This window comes from Nothobranchius furzeri, chromosome 6 (genome assembly GCF_043380555.1).
Source record: "Nothobranchius furzeri strain GRZ-AD chromosome 6, NfurGRZ-RIMD1, whole genome shotgun sequence".
NCBI classification, from domain to species: Eukaryota; Metazoa; Chordata; class Actinopteri; order Cyprinodontiformes; family Nothobranchiidae; genus Nothobranchius; species Nothobranchius furzeri.
In genome coordinates, this window is record NC_091746.1 from 12,192,049 (window position 1) to 12,213,050 (window position 21,002).

The window sequence follows — 21,002 nt, forward strand, 5'->3', positions numbered from 1 at the left end:
AATTTGTAACTGGACTACTTCTTTAGACACAAGATCCGGTGACCTTTGGGACATGGTTTGACCCCCTTTGGGAAAAGCTATCATCATGAAACGTTCAGATCACTTACAACTTAATAGATTCTACCTTCCTGTAATGTTTCAGCCTGATTGGACCTTGTTTTCACACAAATGGACCCAGAATGATGTGAAATTGTGCTTCGTGCAACATAATTCTGGGTGCCATTTACAAACCATAAGCGCTAATGACTCCATTCCTTTTTGTGGTTGTAGGGGCTGTTGATTGGAGTACACTAAAACAAACCTGACCTCTCTAGGACATTCAGAAGCCAAGTTATAAGCCCACAAATGTGTAACTGGACTACTTCTTTAAAGTGACACCAGATCCGGTGACCTTTGGGACATGGTTTGACCCCCTTAGGAAAGTGCTATCATCATGAAACGTTCAGATCACTTACAACTCAATAGAGTCTACCTTCCTGTAACGTTTCAGCCTGATTGGACCTTGTTTTCACACAAATGAACCCAGAAAGATGTGAAATTTTGCTTCGTGCAACATAATTCTGGGTGCCATTTACAAACCATAAGCGCTAATGACTCCATTCCTTTTTGTGGTTGTAGGGGCTGTTGATTGGAGTACACTAAAACAAACCTGACCTCTCTAGGACATTCAAAAGCCAAGTTATAAGCCCACAAATGTGTAACTGGACTACTACTTTAAATTGACACCAGATCCGGTGACATTTGGGACATGGTTTGACCCCCTTAGGAAAGTGCTATCATCATGAAATGTTCAGATCACTTACAACTCGATAGATTCTACCTTCCTGTAACGTTTCAGCCTGATTGGACCTTGTTTTCACACAAATGAACCCAGAATGATGTGAAATTGTGCTTCGTGCAACATAATTCTGGGTGCCATTTAAAAACCATAAGTGCTAATGACTCCATTCCTTTTTGTGGTTGTAGGGGCTGTTGATTGGAGTACACTAAAACAAACCTGATCGCTCTAGGACATTCAGAAGCCAAGTTATAAGCCCACAAATGTGTAACTGGACTACTTCTTTAAATTGACACCAGATCCAGTGACCTTTGGGACATGGTTTGACCCCCTTTGGAAAGTGCTATCATCATGAAACGTTCAGATCACTTACAACTCAATAGATTCTACCTTCCTGTAACATTTCAGCCTGATTGGACCTTGTTTTCATACAAATGAACCCAGAATGATGTGAAATTGTGCTTCGTGCAACGTAATTCTGGGTGCCATTTACAAACCATAAGTGCTAATGACTCCATTCCTTTTTGTGGTTGTAGGGGCTTTTGATTGGAGTACACTAAAACAAACCTAACCTCTCTAGGACATTCAGAAGCCAAGTTATAAGCCCACAAAGGTGTAACTGGACTACTTCTTTAAAGTGACACCAGGCCCGGTGACATTTGGGACATGGTTTGACCCCCTATAGGAATGTGCGATCATCTTGAAACGTTCAGATCAATTACAACTCAATAGATTCTACCTTCCTGTATTGTTTCAGCCTGATTGGACCTTGTTTTTACACAAATGAACCCAGAATGATGTGAAATTGTGCTTCGTGCAACATAATTCTGGGTGCCATTTAAAAACCATAAGTGCTAATGTCTCCATTCCTTTTTGTGGTTGTAGGGGCTGTTGATTGGAGTACACTAAAACAAACCTGATCGCTCTAGGACATTCAGAAGCCAAGGTTTAAGCCCACAAATGTGTAACTGGACTACTTCTTTAAATTGACACCAGATCCGGTGACATTTGGGACATGGTTTGACCCCCTTAGGAAAGTGCTATCATCATGAAACGTTCAGATCACTTACAACGCAATAGATTCTACCTTCCTGTAACGTTTCAGCCTGATTGGACCTTGTTTTCACACAAATGAACCCAGAATGATGTGAAATTGTGCTTCGTGCAATATAATTCTGGGTGCCATTTAAAAACCATAAGTCTAATGACTCCATTCCTTTTTGTGGTTGTAGGGGCTGTTGATTGGAGTATACTAAAACAAACCTGATCTCTCTAGGACATTCAGAAGCCAAGTTATAAGCCCACAAATTTGTAACTGGACTACTTCTTTAGACACCAGATCCGGTGACCTTTGGGATATGGTTTGACCCCCTTAGGGAAGTGCTATCATCATGAAACGTTCAGATCACTTACACCTTAATAGATTCTACCTTCCTGTAATGTTTCAGCCTGATTGGACATTGTTTTCACACAAATGGACCCAGAATGATGTGAAATTGTGCTTCGTGCAACAAAATTCTGGGTGCCATTTACAAACCATAAGTGCTAATGACTCCATTCCTTTTTGTGGTTGTAGGGGCTGTTGATTGGAGTACACTAAAACAAACCTAAGCTCTCTAGGACATTCAGAAGCCAAGTTATAAGCCCACAAAGGTGTAACTGGACTACTTATTTAAAGTGACACCAGGCCCGGTGACCTTTGGGACATGGTTTTACCCCATATAGGAATGTGCGATCATCTTGAAACGTTCAGATCACTTACAACTCAATAGATTCTACCTTCCTGTAATGTTTCAGCCTGATTGGACATTGTTTTCACACAAATGGACCCAGAATGATGTGAAATTGTGCTTCGTGCAACATAATTCTGGGTGCCATTTACAAACCATAAGTGCTAATGACTCCATTCCTTTTTGTGGTTGTAGGGGCTGTTGATTGGAGTACACTAAAACAAACCTGACCTCTCTAGGACATTCAGAAGCCAAGTTATAAGCCCACAAATGTGTAACTGGACTACTTCTTTAAAGTGACACCAGATCCGGTGACCTTTGGGACATGGTTTGACCCCCTTAGGAAAGTGCTATCATCATGAAACGTTCAGATCACTTACAACTCAATAGATTCTACCTTCCTGTAACGTTTCAGCCTGATTGGACCTTGTTTTCACACAAATGGACCCAGAATGATGTTAAATTGTGCTTCGTGCAACATAATTCTGGGTGCCATTTAAAAAACATAAGTGCTAATGACTCCATTCCTTTTTGTGGTTGTAGGGGCTGTTGATTGGAGTACACTAAAATAAACCTGATCTCTCTAGGACATTCAGAAGCCAAGTTATATGCCCACAAATGTGTAACTGGACTACTTCTTTAAATTGACACCAGATCCGGTGACCTTTGGGACATGGTTTGACCCCCTTAGGAAAGTGCTATCATCATGAAACGTTCAGATCACTTACAACTCAATAGATTCTACCTTCCTGTAACGTTTCAGCCTGATTGGACCTTGTTTTCACACAAATGGACCCAGAATGATGTGAAATTGTGCTTCGTGCAACAAAATTCTGGGTGCCATTTACAAACCATAAGTGCTAATGACTCCATTCCTTTTTGTGGTTGTAGGGGCTGTTGATTGGAGTACACTAAAACAAACCTAAGCTCTCTAGGACATTCAGAAGCCAAGTTATAAGCCCACAAAGGTGTAACTGGACTACTTATTTAAAGTGACACCAGGCCCGGTGACCTTTGGGACATGGTTTTACCCCATATAGGAATGTGCGATCATCTTGAAACGTTCAGATCACTTACAACTCAATAGATTCTACCTTCCTGTATTGTTTCAGCCTGATTGGACCTTGTTTTCACACAAATGAACCCAGAATGATGTGAAATTGTGCTTCGTGCAACATAATTCTGGGTGCCATTTAAAAACCATAAGTGCTAATGTCTACATTCCTGTTTGTGGTTGTAGGGGCTGTTGATTGGAGTACACTAAAGCAAACCTGATCGCTCTAGGACATTCAGAAGCCAAGTTATAAGCCCACAAATGTGTAACTGGACTACTTCTTTAAATTGACACCAGATCCGGTGACCTTTGGGACATTGTTTGACCCCCTTAGGAAAGTGCTATCATCATGAAATGTTCAAATCACTTACAACTCAATAGATTCTACCTTCCTGTAACGTTTCAGCCTGATTGGACCTTGTTTTCACACAAATGAACCCAGAATAATGTGAAATTGTGCTTCGTGCAACATAATTCTGGGTGCCATTTAAAAACCATAAGTGCTAATGACTCCATTCCTTTTTGTGGTTGTAGGGGCTGTTGATTGGAGTATACTAAAACAAACCTGATCTCTGTAGGACATTCAGAAGCCAAGTTATAAGCCCACAAATGTGTAACTGGACTACTTCTTTAGACACCAGATCCGGTGACCTTTGGGACATGGTTTGACCCCCTTAGGAAAGTGCTATCATCATGAAACGTTCAGATCACTTACAACTCAATAGATTCTACCTTCCTGTAACGTTTCAGCCTGATTGGACCTTGTTTTCACACAAATGAACCCAGAATGATGTGAAATTGTGCTTCGTGCAACATAATTCTGGGTGCCATTTTAAAACCATAAGTGCTAATGTCTCCATTCCTTTTTGTGGTTCTAGGGGCTGTTGATTGGAGTACACTAAAACAAGCCTGATCGCTCTAGGACATTCAGAAGCCAAGTTATAAGCCCACAAATGTGTAACTGGACTACTTCTTTAAATTGACACCAGATCCGGTGACCTTTGAGACATGGTTTGACCCCCTTAGGAAAGTGCTATCATCATGAAACCTTCAGATCACTTACAACTCAATAGATTCTACCTTCATGTAACGTTTCAGCCTGATTGGACCTTGTTTTCACACAAATGAACCCAGAATGAGGTGAAATTGTGCTTCGTGCAACATAAATCTGGGTGCCATTTACAAACCATAAATGCTAATGACTCCATTCCTTTTTGTGGTTGTAGGGGCTGTTGATTGGAGTACATTAAAACAAACCTGATCTCTCCAGGACATTCAGAAGCCAAGTTATAAGCCCACAAATGTGTAACTGGACTACTTCTTTAAATTGACACCAGATCCGGTGACCTTTGGGACATGGTTTGACCCCCTTAGGAAAGTGCTATCATCATGCAACGTTCAGATCACTTACAACTCAATAGATTCTACCTTCTTGTAACGTATCAGCATGATTGGACCTTGTTTTCACACAAATGGACCCAGAATGATGTGAAATTGTGCTTCGTGCAACATAATTCTGGGTGCGATTTAAAAACCATAAGTGCTAATGACTCCATTCCTTTTTGTGGTTGTAGGGGCTGTTGATTGGAGTATACTAAAACAAACCTGATCTCTCTAGGACATTCAGAAGCCAAGTTATAAGCCCACAAAGGTGTAACTGGACTACTTCTTTAAAGTGACACTTGGCCCGGTGACCTTTGGGACATGGTTTGACCCCCTATAGGAATGTGCGATCATCTTGAAACGTTCATATAACTTACAACTCAAAAGATTCTACCTTCTTGTAGCGTTTCAGCCGGATTGGACCTTGTTTTCACACAAATTGACCCAGAATGATGTGAAATTGTGCTTCGTGCAACATAATTCTGGGTGCCATTTAAAAACCATAAGTGCTAATGTCTACATTCATGTTTGTGGTTGTAGGGGCTGTTGATTGGAGTACACTAAAGCAAACCTGATCGCTCTAGGACATTCAGAAGCCAAGTTATAAGCCCACAAATGTGTAACTGGACTACTTCTTTAAATTGACACCAGATCCGGTGACCTTTGGGACATTGTTTGACCCCCTTAGGAAAGTGCTATCATCATGAAATGTTGAAATCACTTACAGCTCAATAGATTCTACCTTCCTGTAACGTTTCAGCCTGATTGGACCTTGTTTTCACACAAATGAACCCAGAATGATGTGAAATTGTGCTTCGTGCAACATAATTCTGGGTGCCATTTAAAAACCATAAGTGCTAATGTCTCCATTCCTTTTTGTGGTTCTAGGGGCTGTTGATTGGAGTACACTAAAACAAACCTGATCGCTCTAGGACATTCAGAAGCCAAGTTATAAGCCCACAAATGTGTAACTGGACTACTTCTTTAAATTGACACCAGATCCGGTGACCTTTGGGACATTGTTTGACCCCCTTAGGAAAGTGCTATCATCATGAAATGTTGAAATCACTTACAACTCAATAGATTCTACCTTCCTGTAACGTTTCAGCCTGATTGGACCTTGTTTTCACACAAATGAACCCAGAATGATGTGAAATTGTGCTTCGTGCAACATAATTCTGGGTGCCATTTAAAAACCATAAGTGCTAATGTCTCCATTCCTTTTTGTGGTTCTAGGGGCTGTTGATTGGAGTACACTAAAACAAACCTGATCGCTCTAGGACATTCAGAAGCCAAGTTATAAGCCCACAAATGTGTAACTGGACTACTTCTTTAAATTGACACCAGATCCGGTGACCTTTGAGACATGGTTTGACCCCCTTAGGAAAGTGCTATCATCATGAAACCTTCAGATCACTTACAACTCAATAGATTCTACCTTCATGTAACGTTTCAGCCTGATTGGACCTTGTTTTCACACAAATGAACCCAGAATGATGTGAAATTGTGCTTCGTGCAACATAATTCTGGGTGCCATTTACAAACCATAAATGCTAATGACTCCATTCCTTTTTGTGGTTGTAGGGGCTGTTGATTGGAGTACATTAAAACAAACCTGATCTCTCTAGGACATTCAGAAGCCAAGTTATAAGCCCACAAATGTGTAACTGGACTACTTCTTTAAATTGACACCAGATCCGGTGACCTTTGGGACATGGTTTGACCCCCTTAGGAAAGTGCTATCATCATGAAACGTTCAGATCACTTACAACTCAATAGATTCTACCTTCTTGTAACGTATCAGCCTGATTGGACCTTGTTTTCACACAAATGGACCCAGAATGATGTGAAATTGTGCTTCGTGCAACATAATTCTGGGTGCCATTTACAAACCATAAGTGCTAATGACTCCATTCCTTTTTGTGGTTGTAGGGGCTGTTGATTGGAGTACACTAAAACAAACCTGAACTCTCTAGGACATTCAGAAGCCAAGTTATAAGCCCACAAAGGTGTAACTGGACTACTTCTTTAAAGTGACACTTGGCCCGGTGACCTTTGGGACATGGTTTGACCCCCTATAGGAATGTGCGATCATCTTGAAACGTTCAGATCTCTTACAACTCAAAAGATTCTACCTTCTTGTAGCGTTTCAGCCGGATTGGACCTTGTTTTCACACAAATTGACCCAGAATGATGTGAAATTGTGCTTCGTGCAACATAATTCTGGGTGCCACTTACAAACCATAAGTGCTAATGACTCCATTCCTTTTTGTGGTTGTAGGGGCTGTTGATTGGAGTACATTAAAACAAACCTGATCTCTCTAGGACATTCATAAGCCAAGTTATAAGCCCACAAATGTGTAACTGGACTACTTCTTTAAATTGACACCAGATCCAGTGACCTTTGGGACATGGTTTGACCCCCTTAGGAAAGTGCTATCATCATGAAACGTTCAGATCAGTTACAACTCAATAGATTCTACCTTCCTGTAACGTTTCAGCCTGATTGGACCTTGTTTTCACACAAATGAACCCAGAATGATGTGAAATTGTGCTTCGTGCAACATAATTCTGGGTGCCATTTAAAAACCATAAGTGCTAATGACTCCATTCCTTTTTGTAGTTGTAGGGACTGTTGATTGGAGTACACTAAAACAAACCTGACCTCTCTAGGACATTCAGAAGCCAAGTTATAAGCCCACAAAGGTGTAACTGGACTAATTCTTTAAAGTGACACCAGGCCCTGTGACATTTGGGACATGGTTTGACCCCCTATAGGAATGTGCGATCATCTTGAAACGTTCAGATCACTTACAACTCAATAGATTCTACCTTCCTGTATTGTTTCAGCCTGATTGGACCTTGTTTTTACACAAATGAACCCAGAATGATGTGAAATTGTGCTTCGTGCAACATAATTCTGGGTGCCATTTAAAAACCATAAGTGCTAATGTCTCCATTCCTTTTTGTGGTTGTAGGGGCTGTTGATTGGAGTACACTAAAACAAACCTGATCGCTCTAGGACATTCAGAAGCCAAGGTTTAAGCCCACAAATGTGTAACTGGACTACTTCTTTAAATTGACACCAGATCCGGTGACCTTTGGGACATGGTTTGACCCCCTTAGGAAAGTGCTATCATCATGAAACGTTCAGATCACTTACAACGCAATAGATTCTACCTTCCTGTAACGTTTCAGCCTGATTGGACCTTGTTTTCACACAAATGAACCCAGAATGATGTGAAATTGTGCTTCGTGCAACATAATTCTGGGTGCCATTTAAAAACCATAAGTCTAATGACTCCATTCCTTTTTGTGGTTGTAGGGGCTGTTGATTGGAGTATACTAAAACAAACCTGATCTCTCTAGGACATTCAGAAGCCAAGTTATAAGCCCACAAATGTGTAACTGGACTACTTCTTTAAAGTGACACCAGATCCGGTGACCTTTGGGACATGGTTTGACCCCCTTAGGAAAGTGCTATCATCATGAAACGTTCAGATCACTTACAACTCAATAGATTCTACCTTCCTGTAACGTTTCAGCCTGATTGGACCTTGTTTTCACACAAATGAACCCAGAATGATGTGAAATTGTGCTTCGTGCAACATAATTCTGGGTGCCATTTAAAAACCATAAGTGCTAATGACTCCATTCCTTTTTGTGGTTGTAGGGGCTGTTGATTGGAGTACACTAAAACAAACCTAACCTCTCTAGGACATTCAGAAGCCAAGTTATAAGCCCACAAAGGTGTAACTGGACTACTTCTTTAAAGTGACACCAGATCCGGTGACCTTTGGGACATGGTTTGACCCCCTTAGGAAAGTGCTATTATCATGAAACGTTCAGATCACTTACAACTCAATAGATTCTACCTTCCTGTAACGTTTCAGCCTGATTGGACCTTGTTTTCACACAAATGGACCCAGAATGATGTGAAATTGTGCTTCGTGCAACATAATTCTGGGTGCCATTTAAAAACCATAAGTGCTAATGACTCCATTCCTTTTTGTGGTTGTAGGGGCTGTTGATTGGAGTACACTAAAATAAACCTGATCTCTCTAGGACATTCAGAAGCCAAGTTATAAGCCCACAAATGTGTAACTGGACTACTTCTTTAAATTGACACCAGATCCGGTGACCTTTGGGACATGGTGTGACCCCCTTAGGAAAATGCTATCATCATGAAACGTTCAGATCACTTACAACTCAATAGATTCTACCTTCCTGTAACGTTTCAGCCTGATTGGACCTTGTTTTCACACAAATGGACCCAGAATGATGTGAAATTGTGCTTCGTGCAACATAATTCTGGGTGCCATTTACAAACCATAAGTGCTAATGACTCCATTCCTTTTTGTGGTTGTAGGGGCTGTTGATTGGAGTACACTAAAACAACCCTGACCTCTCTAGGACATTCAGAAGCCAAGTTATAAGCCCACAAATGTGTAACTGGACAGTACTCCAATTAACAGCCCCCATTACCACAAAAAGGAATGGAGTCATTAGCACTTATGCTTTTTAAATGGCACCCAGAATTATGTTGCACGAAGCACAATTTCATATCATTCTGGGTTCATTTGTGTGAAAACAAGGTCCAATCAGGCTGAAACGTTACAAGAAGGTAGAATCTATTGAGTTGTAAGCGATCTGAACGTTTCATGATGATCGCACATTCCTATAGGGGGTCAAACCATGTCCCAAAGGTCACCAGGCCTGGTGTCACTTTAAAGAAGTAGTCCAGTTACACATTTGTGGGCTTATAACTTGGCTTCTGCATGTCCTAGAGAGATCAGGTTTGTTTTAGTGTACTCCAATAAACAGCCCCTACAACCACAAAAAGGAATGGCGTCATTAGCACTTATGGTTTGTAAATGGCACCCAGAATTTTGTTGCACGAAGCACAATTTCACATCGTTCTGGGTCCATTTGTGTGAAAACAAGGTCCAATCAGTCTGAAACGTTACAAGAAGGTAGAATCTATTGAGTTGTAAGTGATCTGAACATTTCATGATGATCGCACATTCCTATAGGGGGTAAAACCATGTCCCAAAGGTCACCAGGCCTGGTGTCACTTTAAAGAAGTAGTCCAGTTACACATTTGTGGGCTTATCACTTGGCTTCTGAATGTCCTAGAGAGATCAGGTTTCAGATCACTTACAACTCAATAGATTCTACCTTCCTGTATTGTTTCAGCCTGATTGGACCTTGTTTTCACACAAATGAACCCAGAATGATGTGAAATTGTGCTTCGTGCAACATAATTCTGGGTGCCATTTAAAAACCATAAGTGCTAATGTCTACATTCCTGTTTGTGGTTGTAGGGGCTGTTGATTGGAGTACACTAAAGCAAACCTGATCGCTCTAGGACATTCAGAAGCCAAGTTATAAGCCCACAAATGTGTAACTGGACTACTTCTTTAAATTGACACCAGATCCGGTGACCTTTGGGACATGGTTTGACCCCCTTAGGAAAGTGCGATCATCATGAAACGTTCAGATCACTTACAACTCAATAGATTCTACCTTCGTGTATTGTTTCAGCCTGATTGGACCTTGTTTTCACACAAATGAACCCAGAATTATGTGAAATTGTGCTTCGTGCAACATAATTCTGGGTGCCATTTAAAAACCATAAGTGCTAATGTCTACATTCCTGTTTGTGGTTGTAGGGGCTGTTGATTGGAGTACACTAAAGCAAACCTGATCGCTCTAGGACATTCAGAAGCCAAGTTATTACCCCACAAATGTGTAACTGGACTACTTCTTTAAATTGACACCAGATCCGGTGACCTTTGGGACATTGTTTGACCCCCTTAGGAAAGTGCTATCATCATGAAACGTTCAAATCACTTACAACTCAATAGATTCTACCTTCCTGTAACGTTTCAGCCTGATTGGACCTTGTTTTCACACAAATGAACCCAGAATGATGTGAAATTGTGCTTCGTGCAACATAATTCTGGGTGCCATTTAAAAACCATAAGTGCTAATGACTCCATTCCTTTTTGTGGTTGTAGGGGCTGTTGATTGGAGTATACTAAAACAAACCTGATCTCTGTAGGACATTCAGAAGCCAAGTTATAAGCCCACAAATGTGTAACTGGACTACTTCTTTAGACACCAGATCCGGTGACCTTTGGGACATGGTTTGACCCCCTTAGGAAAGTGCTATCATCATGAAACGTTCAGATCACTTACAACTCAATAGATTCTACCTTCCTGTAACGTTTCAGCCTGATTGGACCTTGTTTTCACACAAATGAACCCAGAATAATGTGAAATTGTGCTTCGTGCAACATAATTCTGGGTGCCATTTAAAAACCATAAGTGCTAATGTCTCCATTCCTTTTTGTGGTTCTAGGGGCTGTTGATTGGAGAACACTAAAACAAACCTGATCGCTCTAGGACATTCAGAAGCCAAGTTATAAGCCCACAAATGTGTAACTGGACTACTTCTTTAAATTGACACCAGATCCGGTGACCTTTGAGACATGGTTTGACCCCCTTAGGAAAGTGCTATCATCATGAAACCTTCAGATCACTTACAACTCAATAGATTCTACCTTCCTGTAACGTTTCAGCCTGATTGGACCTTGTTTTCACACAAATGAACCCAGAATGATGTGAAATTGTGCTTCGTGCAACATAATTCTGGGTGCCATTTAAAAACCATAAGTACTAATGACTCCATTCCTATTTGTGGTTGTAGGGGCTGTTGATTGGAGTACACTAAAACAAACCTAACCTCTCTAGGACATTCAGAAGCCAAGTTATAAGCCCACAAAGGTGTAACTGGACTACTTCTTTAAAGTGACACCAGGCCCGGTGACCTTTGGGACATGGTTTTACCCCATGTAGGAATGTGCGATCATCTTGAAACGTTCAGATCACTTACAACTCAATAGATTCTACCTTCTTGTAGCGTTTCAGCCTGATTGGACCTTGTTTTCACACAAATGGACCCAGAATGATGTGAAATTGTGCTTCGTGCAACAAAATTCTGGGTGCCATTTACAAACCATAAGTGCTAATGACTCCATTCCTTTTTGTGGTTGTAGGGGCTGTTGATTGGAGTACACTAAAACAAACCTGATCTCTCTAGGACATTCAGAAGCCAAGTTATAAGCCCATAATTGTGTAACTGGACTACTTCTTTAAATTGACACCAGATCCGGTGACCTTTGGGACATGGTGTGACCCCCTTAGGAAAATGCTATCATCATGAAACGTTCAGATCACTTTCAACTCAATAGATTCTACCTTCCTGTAACGTTTCAGCCTGATTGGACCTTGTTTTCACACAAATGGACCCAGAATGATGTGAAATTGTGCTTCGTGCAACATAATTCTGGGTGCCAATTAAAAACCATAAGTGCTAATGACTCCATTCCTTTTTGTGGTTGTAGGGGCTGTTGATTGGAGTATACTAAAACAAACCTGATCTCTGTAGGACATTCAGAAGCCAAGTTATAAGCCCACAAATGTGTAACTGGACTACTTCTTTAGACACCAGATCCGGTGACCTTTGGGACATGGTTTGACCCCCTTAGGAAAGTACTATCATCATGAAACGTTCAGATCACTTACAACTCAAAAGATTCTACCTTCCTGTAACGTTTCAGCCTGATTGGACCTTGTTTTCACACAAATGAACCCAGAATGATGTGAAATTGTGCTTCGTGCAACATAATTCTGGGTGCCATTTAAAAACCATAAGTGCTAATGTCTCCATTCCTTTTTGTGGTTCTAGGGGCTGTTGATTGGAGAACACTAAAACAAACCTGATCGCTCTAGGACATTCAGAAGCCAAGTTATAAGCCCACAAATGTGTAACTGGACTACTTCTTTAAATTGACACCAGATCCGGTGACCTTTGAGACATTGTTTGACCCCCTTAGGAAAGTGCTATCATCATGAAACCTTCAGATCACTTACAACTCAATAGATTCTACCTTCATGTAACGTTTCAGCCTGATTGGACCTTGTTTTCACACAAATGGACCCAGAATGATGTGAAATTGTGCTTCGTGCAACATAATTCTGGGTGCCAATTACAAACCATAAGTGCTAATGACTCCATTCCTTTTTGTGGTTGTAGGGGCTGTTGATTGGAGTACACTAAAACAACCCTGACCTCTCTAGGACATTCAGAAGCCAAGTTATAAGCCCACAAATGTGTAACTGGACTACTTCTTTAAAGTGACACCAGATCCGGTGACCTTTGGGACATGGTTTGACCCCCTTAGGAAAGTGCGATCATCATGAAACGTTCAGATCACTTACAACTCAATAGATTCTACCTTCCTGTATTGTTTCAGCCTGATTGGACCTTGTTTTCACACAAATGAACCCAGAATGATGTGAAATTGTGCTTCGTGCAACATAATTCTGGGTGCCATTTAAAAACCATAAGTGCTAATGTCTACATTCCTGTTTGTGGTTGTAGGGGCTGTTGATTGGAGTACACTAAAGCAAACCTGATCGCTCTAGGACATTCAGAAGCCAAGTTATAAGCCCACAAATGTGTAACTGGACTACTTCTTTAAATTGACACCAGATCCGGTGACCTTTGGGACATTGTTTGACCCCCTTAGGAAAGTGCTATCATCATGAAACGTTCAAATCCCTTACAACTCAATAGATTCTACCTTCCTGTAACGTTTCAGCCTGATTGGACCTTGTTTTCACACAAATGAACCCAGAATGATGTGAAATTGTGCTTCGTGCAACATAATTCTGGGTGCCATTTAAAAACCATAAGTGCTAATGACTCCATTCCTTTTTGTGGTTGTAGGGGCTGTTGATTGGAGTATACTAAAACAAACCTGATCTCTGTAGGACATTCAGAAGCCAAGTTATAAGCCCACAAATGTGTAACTGGACTACTTCTTTAGACACCAGATCCAGTGACCTTTGGGACATGGTTTGACCCCCTTAGGAAAGTACTATCATCATGAAACGTTCAGATCACTTACAACTCAATAGATTCTACCTTCCTGTAACGTTTCAGCCTGATTGGACCTTGTTTTCACACAAATGAACCCAGAATGATGTGAAATTGTGCTTCGTGCAACATAATTCTGGGTGCCATTTAAAAACCATAAGTGCTAATGTCTCCATTCCTTTTTGTGGTTCTAGGGGCTGTTGATTGGAGAACACTAAAACAAACCTGATCGCTCTAGGACATTCAGAAGCCAAGTTATAAGCCCACAAATGTGTAACTGGACTACTTCTTTAAATTGACACCAGATCCGGTGACCTTTGAGACATTGTTTGACCCCCTTAGGAAAGTGCTATCATCATGAAACCTTCAGATCACTTACAACTCAATAGATTCTACCTTCATGTAACGTTTCAGCCTGATTGGACCTTGTTTTCACACAAATGAACCCAGAATGATGTGAAATTGTGCTTCGTGCAACATAATTCTGGGTGCCATTTACAAACCATAAATGCTAATGACTCAATTCCTTCTTGTGGTTGTAGGGGCTGTTGATTGGAGTACATTAAAACAAACCTGATCTCTCTAGGACATTCAGAAGCCAAGTTATAAGCCCACAAATGTGTAACTAGACTACTTCTTTAAATTGACACCAGATCCGGTGACCTTTGGGACATGGTTTGACCCCCTTAGGAAAGTGCTATCATCATGAAACGTTCAGATCACTTACAACTCAATAGATTCTACCTTCTTGTAACGTATCAGCCTGATTGGACCTTGTTTTCAAACAAATGGACCCAGAATGATGTGAAATTGTGCTTCGTGCAACATAATTCTGGGTGCCATTTAAAAACCATAAGTGCTAATGACTCCATTCATTTTTGTGGTTGTAGGGGCTGTTGATTGGAGTATACTAAAACAAACCTGATCTCTCTAGGACATTCAGAAGCCAAGTTATAAGCCCACAAAGGTGTAACTGGACTACTTCTTTAAAGTGACACTTGGCCCGGTGACCTTTGGGACATGGTTTGACCCCCTATAGGAATGAGCGATCATCTTGAAGCGTTCAGATCACTTACAACTCAATAGATTCTACCTTCTTGTAGCGTTTCAGCCGGATTGGACCTTGTTTTCACACAAATTGACCCAGAATGATGTGAAATTGTGCTTCGTGCAACATAATTCTGGGTGCCACTTACAAACCATAAGTGCTAATGACTCCATTCCTTTTTGTGGTTGTAGGGGCTGTTGATTGGAGTACATTAAAACAAACCTGATTTCTCTAGGACATTCATAAGCCAAGTTATAAGCCCACAAATGTGTAACTGGACTACTTCTTTAAATTGACACCAGATCCAGTGACCTTTGGGACATGGTTTGACCCCCTTAGGAAAGTGCTATCATCATGAAACGTTCAGATCAGTTACAACTCAATAGATTCTACCTTCTTGTAACGTTTCAGCCTGATTGGACCTTGTTTTCACACAAATGAACCCAGAATGATGTGAAATTGTGCTTCGTGCAACATAATTCTGGGTGCCAATTACAAACCATAAGTGCTAATGACTCCATTCCTTTTTGTGGTTGTAGGGGCTGTTGATTGGAGTACACTAAAACAACCCTGACCTCTCTAGGACATTCAGAAGCCAAGTTATAAGCCCACAAATGTGTAACTGGACTACTTCTTTAAAGTGACACCAGATCCGGTGACCTTTGGGACATGGTTTGACCCCCTTAGGAAAGTGCGATCATCATGAAACGTTCAGATCACTTACAACTCAATAGATTCTACCTTCCTGTATTGTTTCAGCCTGATTGGACCTTGTTTTCACACAAATGAACCCAGAATGATGTGAAATTGTGCTTCGTGCAACATAATTCTGGGTGCCATTTAAAAACCATAAGTGCTAATGTCTACATTCCTGTTTGTGGTTGTTGGGGCTGTTGATTGGAGTACACTAAAGCAAACCTGATCGCTCTAGGACATTCAGAAGCCAAGTTATAAGCCCACAAATGTGTAACTGGACTACTTCTTTAAATTGACACCAGATCCGGTGACCTTTGGGACATTGTTTGACCCCCTTAGGAAAGTGCTATCATCATGAAACGTTCAAATCCCTTACAACTCAATAGATTCTACCTTCCTGTAACGTTTCAGCCTGATTGGACCTTGTTTTCACACAAATGAACCCAGAATGATGTGAAATTGTGCTTCGTGCAACATAATTCTGGGTGCCATTTAAAAACCATAAGTGCTAATGACTCCATTCCTTTTTGTGGTTGTAGGGGCTGTTGATTGGAGTATACTAAAACAAACCTGATCTCTGTAGGACATTCAGAAGCCAAGTTATAAGCCCACAAATGTGTAACTGGACTACTTCTTTAGACACCAGATCCGGTGACCTTTGGGACATGGTTTGACCCCCTTAGGAAAGTACTATCATCATGAAACGTTCAGATCACTTACAACTCAATAAATTCTACCTTCCTGTAACGTTTCAGCCTGATTGGACCTTGTTTTCACACAAATGAACCCAGAATGATGTGAAATTGTGCTTCGTGCAACATAATTCTGGGTGCCATTTAAAAACCATAAGTGCTAATGTCTCCATTCCTTTTTGTGGTTCTAGGGGCTGTTGATTGGAGAACACTAAAACAAACCTGATCGCTCTAGGACATTCAGAAGCCAAGTTATAAGCCCACAAATGTGTAACTGGACTACTTCTTTAAATTGACACCAGATCCGGTGACCTTTGAGACATTGTTTGACCCCCTTAGGAAAGTGCTATCATCATGAAACCTTCAGATCACTTACAACTCAATAGATTCTACCTTCATGTAACGTTTCAGCCTGATTGGACCTTGTTTTCACACAAATGAACCCAGAATGATGTGAAATTGTGCTTCGTGCAACATAATTCTGGGTGCCATTTACAAACCATAAATGCTAATGACTCAATTCCTTCTTGTGAATGTAGGGGCTGTTGATTGGAGTACATTAAAACAAACCTGATCTCTCTAGGACATTCAGAAGCCAAGTTATAAGCCCACAAATGTGTAACTAGACTACTTCTTTAAATTGACACCAGATCCGGTGACCTTTGGGACATGGTCTGACCCCCTTAGGAAAGTGCTATCATCATGAAACGTTCAGATCACTTACAACTCAATAGATTCTACCTTCTTGTAACGTATCAGCCTGATTGGACCTTGTTTTCAAACAAATGGACCCAGAATGATGTGAAATTGTGCTTCGTGCAACATAATTCTGGGTGCCATTTAAAAACCATAAGTGCTAATGACTCCATTCATTTTTGTGGTTGCAGGGGCTGTTGATTGGAGTATACTAAAACAAACCTGATCTCTCTAGGACATTCAGAAGCCAAGTTATAAGCCCACAAAGGTGTAACTGGACAACTTCTTTAAAGTGACACTTGGCCCGGTGACCTTTGGGACATGGTTTGACCCCCTATAGGAATGTGCGATCATCTTGAAGCGTTCAGATCACTTACAACTCAATAGATTCTACCTTCTTGTAGCGTTTCAGCCGGATTGGACCTTGTTTTCACACAAATTGACCCAGAATGATGTGAAATTGTGCTTCGTGCAACATAATTCTGGGTGCCACTTACAAACCATAAGTGCTAATGACTCCATTCCTTTTTGTGGTTGAAGGGTTCTTGATTGGAGTACATTAAAACAAACCTGATTTCTCTAGGACATTCATAAGCCAAGTTATAAGCCCACAAATGTGTAACTGGACTACTTCTTTAAATTGACACCAGATCCAGTGACCTTTGGGACATGGTTTGACCCCCTTAGGAAAGTGCTATCATCATGAAACGTTCAGATCAGTTACAACTCAATAGATTCTACCTTCTTGTAACGTTTCAGCCTGATTGGACATTGTTTTCACACAAATGAACCCAGAATGATGTGAAATTGTGCTTCGTGCAACATAATTCTGGGTGCCATTTAAAAACCATAAGTGCTAATGACTCCATTCCTTTTTGTATTTGTAGGGACTGTTGATTGGAGTACACTAAAACAAACCTGACCTCTCTAGGACATTCAGAAGCCAAGTTGTAAGCCCACAAATGTGTAACTGGACTACTTCTTTAAAGTGACACCAGATCCGGTGACCTTTGGGACATGGTTTGACCCCCTTAGGAAAGTGCTATCATCATGAAACGTTCAGATCACTTACAACTCAATAGATTCTACCTTCCTGTAACGTTTCAGCCTGATTGGACCTTGTTTTCACACAAATGAACCCAGAATGATGTGAAATTGTGCTTCGTGCAACATAATTCTGGGTGCCATTTAAAAACCATAAGTGCTAATGACTCCATTCCTTTTTGTGGTTGTAGGGGCTGTGGATTGGAGTATACTAAAACAAACCTGATCTCTCTAGGACATTCAGAAGCCAAGTTATAAGCCCCCAAATGTGTAACTGGACTACTTCTTTAAATTGACACCAGATCCGGTGACCTTTGGGACATGGTTTGACCCCTTTAGGAAAGCGCTATCATCATGAAACGTTCAGATCACTTACAACTCAATAGATTCTACCTTCCTGTATTGTTTCAGCCTGATTGGACCTTGTTTTCACACAAATGAACCCAGAATGATGTGAAATTGTGCTTCGTGCAACATAATTCTGGGTGCCATTTAAAAACCATAAGTCTAATGACTCCATTCCTTTTTGTGGTTGTAGGGGCTGTTGATTGGAGTATACTAAAACAAACCTGATCTCTCTAGGACATTTAGAAGCCAAGTTATAAGCCCACAAATTTGTAACTGGACTACTTCTTTAGACACCAGATCCGGTGACCTTTGGGACATGGTTTGACCCCCTTAGGGAAGTGCTATCATCATGAAACGTTCAGATCACTTACAACTTAATAGATTCTACCTTCCTGTAATGTTTCAGCCTGATTGGACATTGTTTTCACACAAATGGACCCAGAATGATGTGAAATTGTGCTTCGTGCAACATAATTCTGGGTGCCATTTACAAACCATAAGTGCTAATGACTCCATTCCTTTTTGTGGTTGTAGGGGCTGTTGATTGGAGTACACTAAAACAAACCTGACCTCTCTAGGACATTCAGAAGCCAAGTTATAAGCCCACAAATGTGTAACTGGACTACTTCTTTAAAGTGACACCAGATCCGGTGACATTTGGGACATGGTTTGACCCCCTTAGGAAAGTGCTATCATCATGAAACGTTCAGATCACTTACAACTCAATAGATTATACCTTCCTGTAACGTTTCAGCCTGATTGGACCTTGTTTTCACACAAATGAACCCAGAATGATGTGAAATTGTGCTTCGTGCAACATAATTCTGGGTGCCATTTAAAAACCATAAGTGCTAATGACTCCATTCATTTTTGTGGTTGTAGGGACTGTTGATTGGAGTATACTAAAACAAACCTGATCTCTCTAGGACATTCAGAAGCCAAGTTATAAGCCCACAAATGTGTAACTGCACTACTTCTTTAGACACCAGATCCGGTGACCTTTGGGACATGGTTTGACCCCCTTAGGGAAGTGCTATCATCATGAAACGTTCAGATCACTTACAACTTAATAGATTCTACCTTCATGTAATGTTTCAGCCTGATTGGACCTTGTTTTCACACAAATGGACCCAGAATGATGTGAAATTGTGCTTTGTGCAACATAATTCTGGGTGCCATTTACAAACCATAAGTGCTAATGACTCCATTCCTTTTTGTGGTTGTAGGGGCTGTTGATTGGAGTACACTAAAACAAACCTGATCGCTCTAGGACATTAAGAAGCCAAGTTATAAGCCCACAAATGTGTAACTGGACTACTTTAAATTGACACCAGATCCAGTGACCTTTGGGACATGGTTTGTCCCCCTTAGGAAAGTGCTATCATCATGAAACGTTCAGATCACTTACAACTCAATAGATTCTACCTTCCTGTAACATTTCAGCCTGATTGGACCTTGTTTTCATACAAATGAACCCAGAATGATGTGAAATTGTGCTTCGTGCAACGTAATTCTGGGTGCCATTTACAAACCATAAGTGCTAATGACTCCATTCCTTTTTGTGGTTGTAGGGGCTGTTGATTGGAGTACACTAAAACAAACCTGATCGCTCTAGGACATTAAGAAGCCAAGTTATAAGCCCACAAATGTGTAACTGGACTACTTTAAATTGACACCAGATCCAGTGACCTTTGGGACATGGTTTGTCCCCCTTAGGAAAGTGCTATCATCATGAAACGTTCAGATCACTTACAACTCAATAGATTCTACCTTCCTGTAACATTTCAGCCTGATTGGACCTTGTTTTCATACAAATGAACCCAGAATGATGTGAAATTGTGCTTCGTGCAACGTAATTCTGGGTGCCATTTACAAACCATAAGTGCTAATGACTCCAATCCTTTTTGTGGTTGTAGGGGCTTTTGATTGGAGTACACTAAAACAAACCTAACCTATCTAGGACATTCAGAAGCCAAGTTATAAGCCCACAAAGGTGTAACTGGACTACTTCTTTAAAGTGACACCAGGCCCGGTGACATTTGGGACATGGTTTGACCCCCTATAGGAATGTGCGATCATCTTGAAATGTTCAGATCACTTACAACTCAATAGATTCTACCTTCCTGTATTGTTTCAGCCTGATTGGACCTTGTTTTTACACAAATGAACCCAGAATGATGTGAAATTGTGCTTCGTGCAACATAATTCTGGGTGCCATTTAAAAACCATAAGTGCTAATGTCTCAATTCCTTTTTGTGGTTGTAGGGGCTGTTGATTGGAGTACACTAAAACAAACCTGATCACTCTAGGACATTAAGAAGCCAAGGTTTAAGCCCACAAATGTGTAACTGGACTACTACTTTAAATTGACACCAGATCCGGTGACCTTTGGGACATGGTTTGACCCCCTTAGGAAAGTGCTATCATCATGAAACGTTCAGATCACTTACAACGCAATAGATTCTACCTTCCTGTAACGTTTCAGCCTGATTGGACCTTGTTTTCACACAAATGAACCCAGAATGATGTGAAATTGTGCTTCGTGCAACATAATTCTGGGTGCCATTTAAAAACCATAAGTCTAAT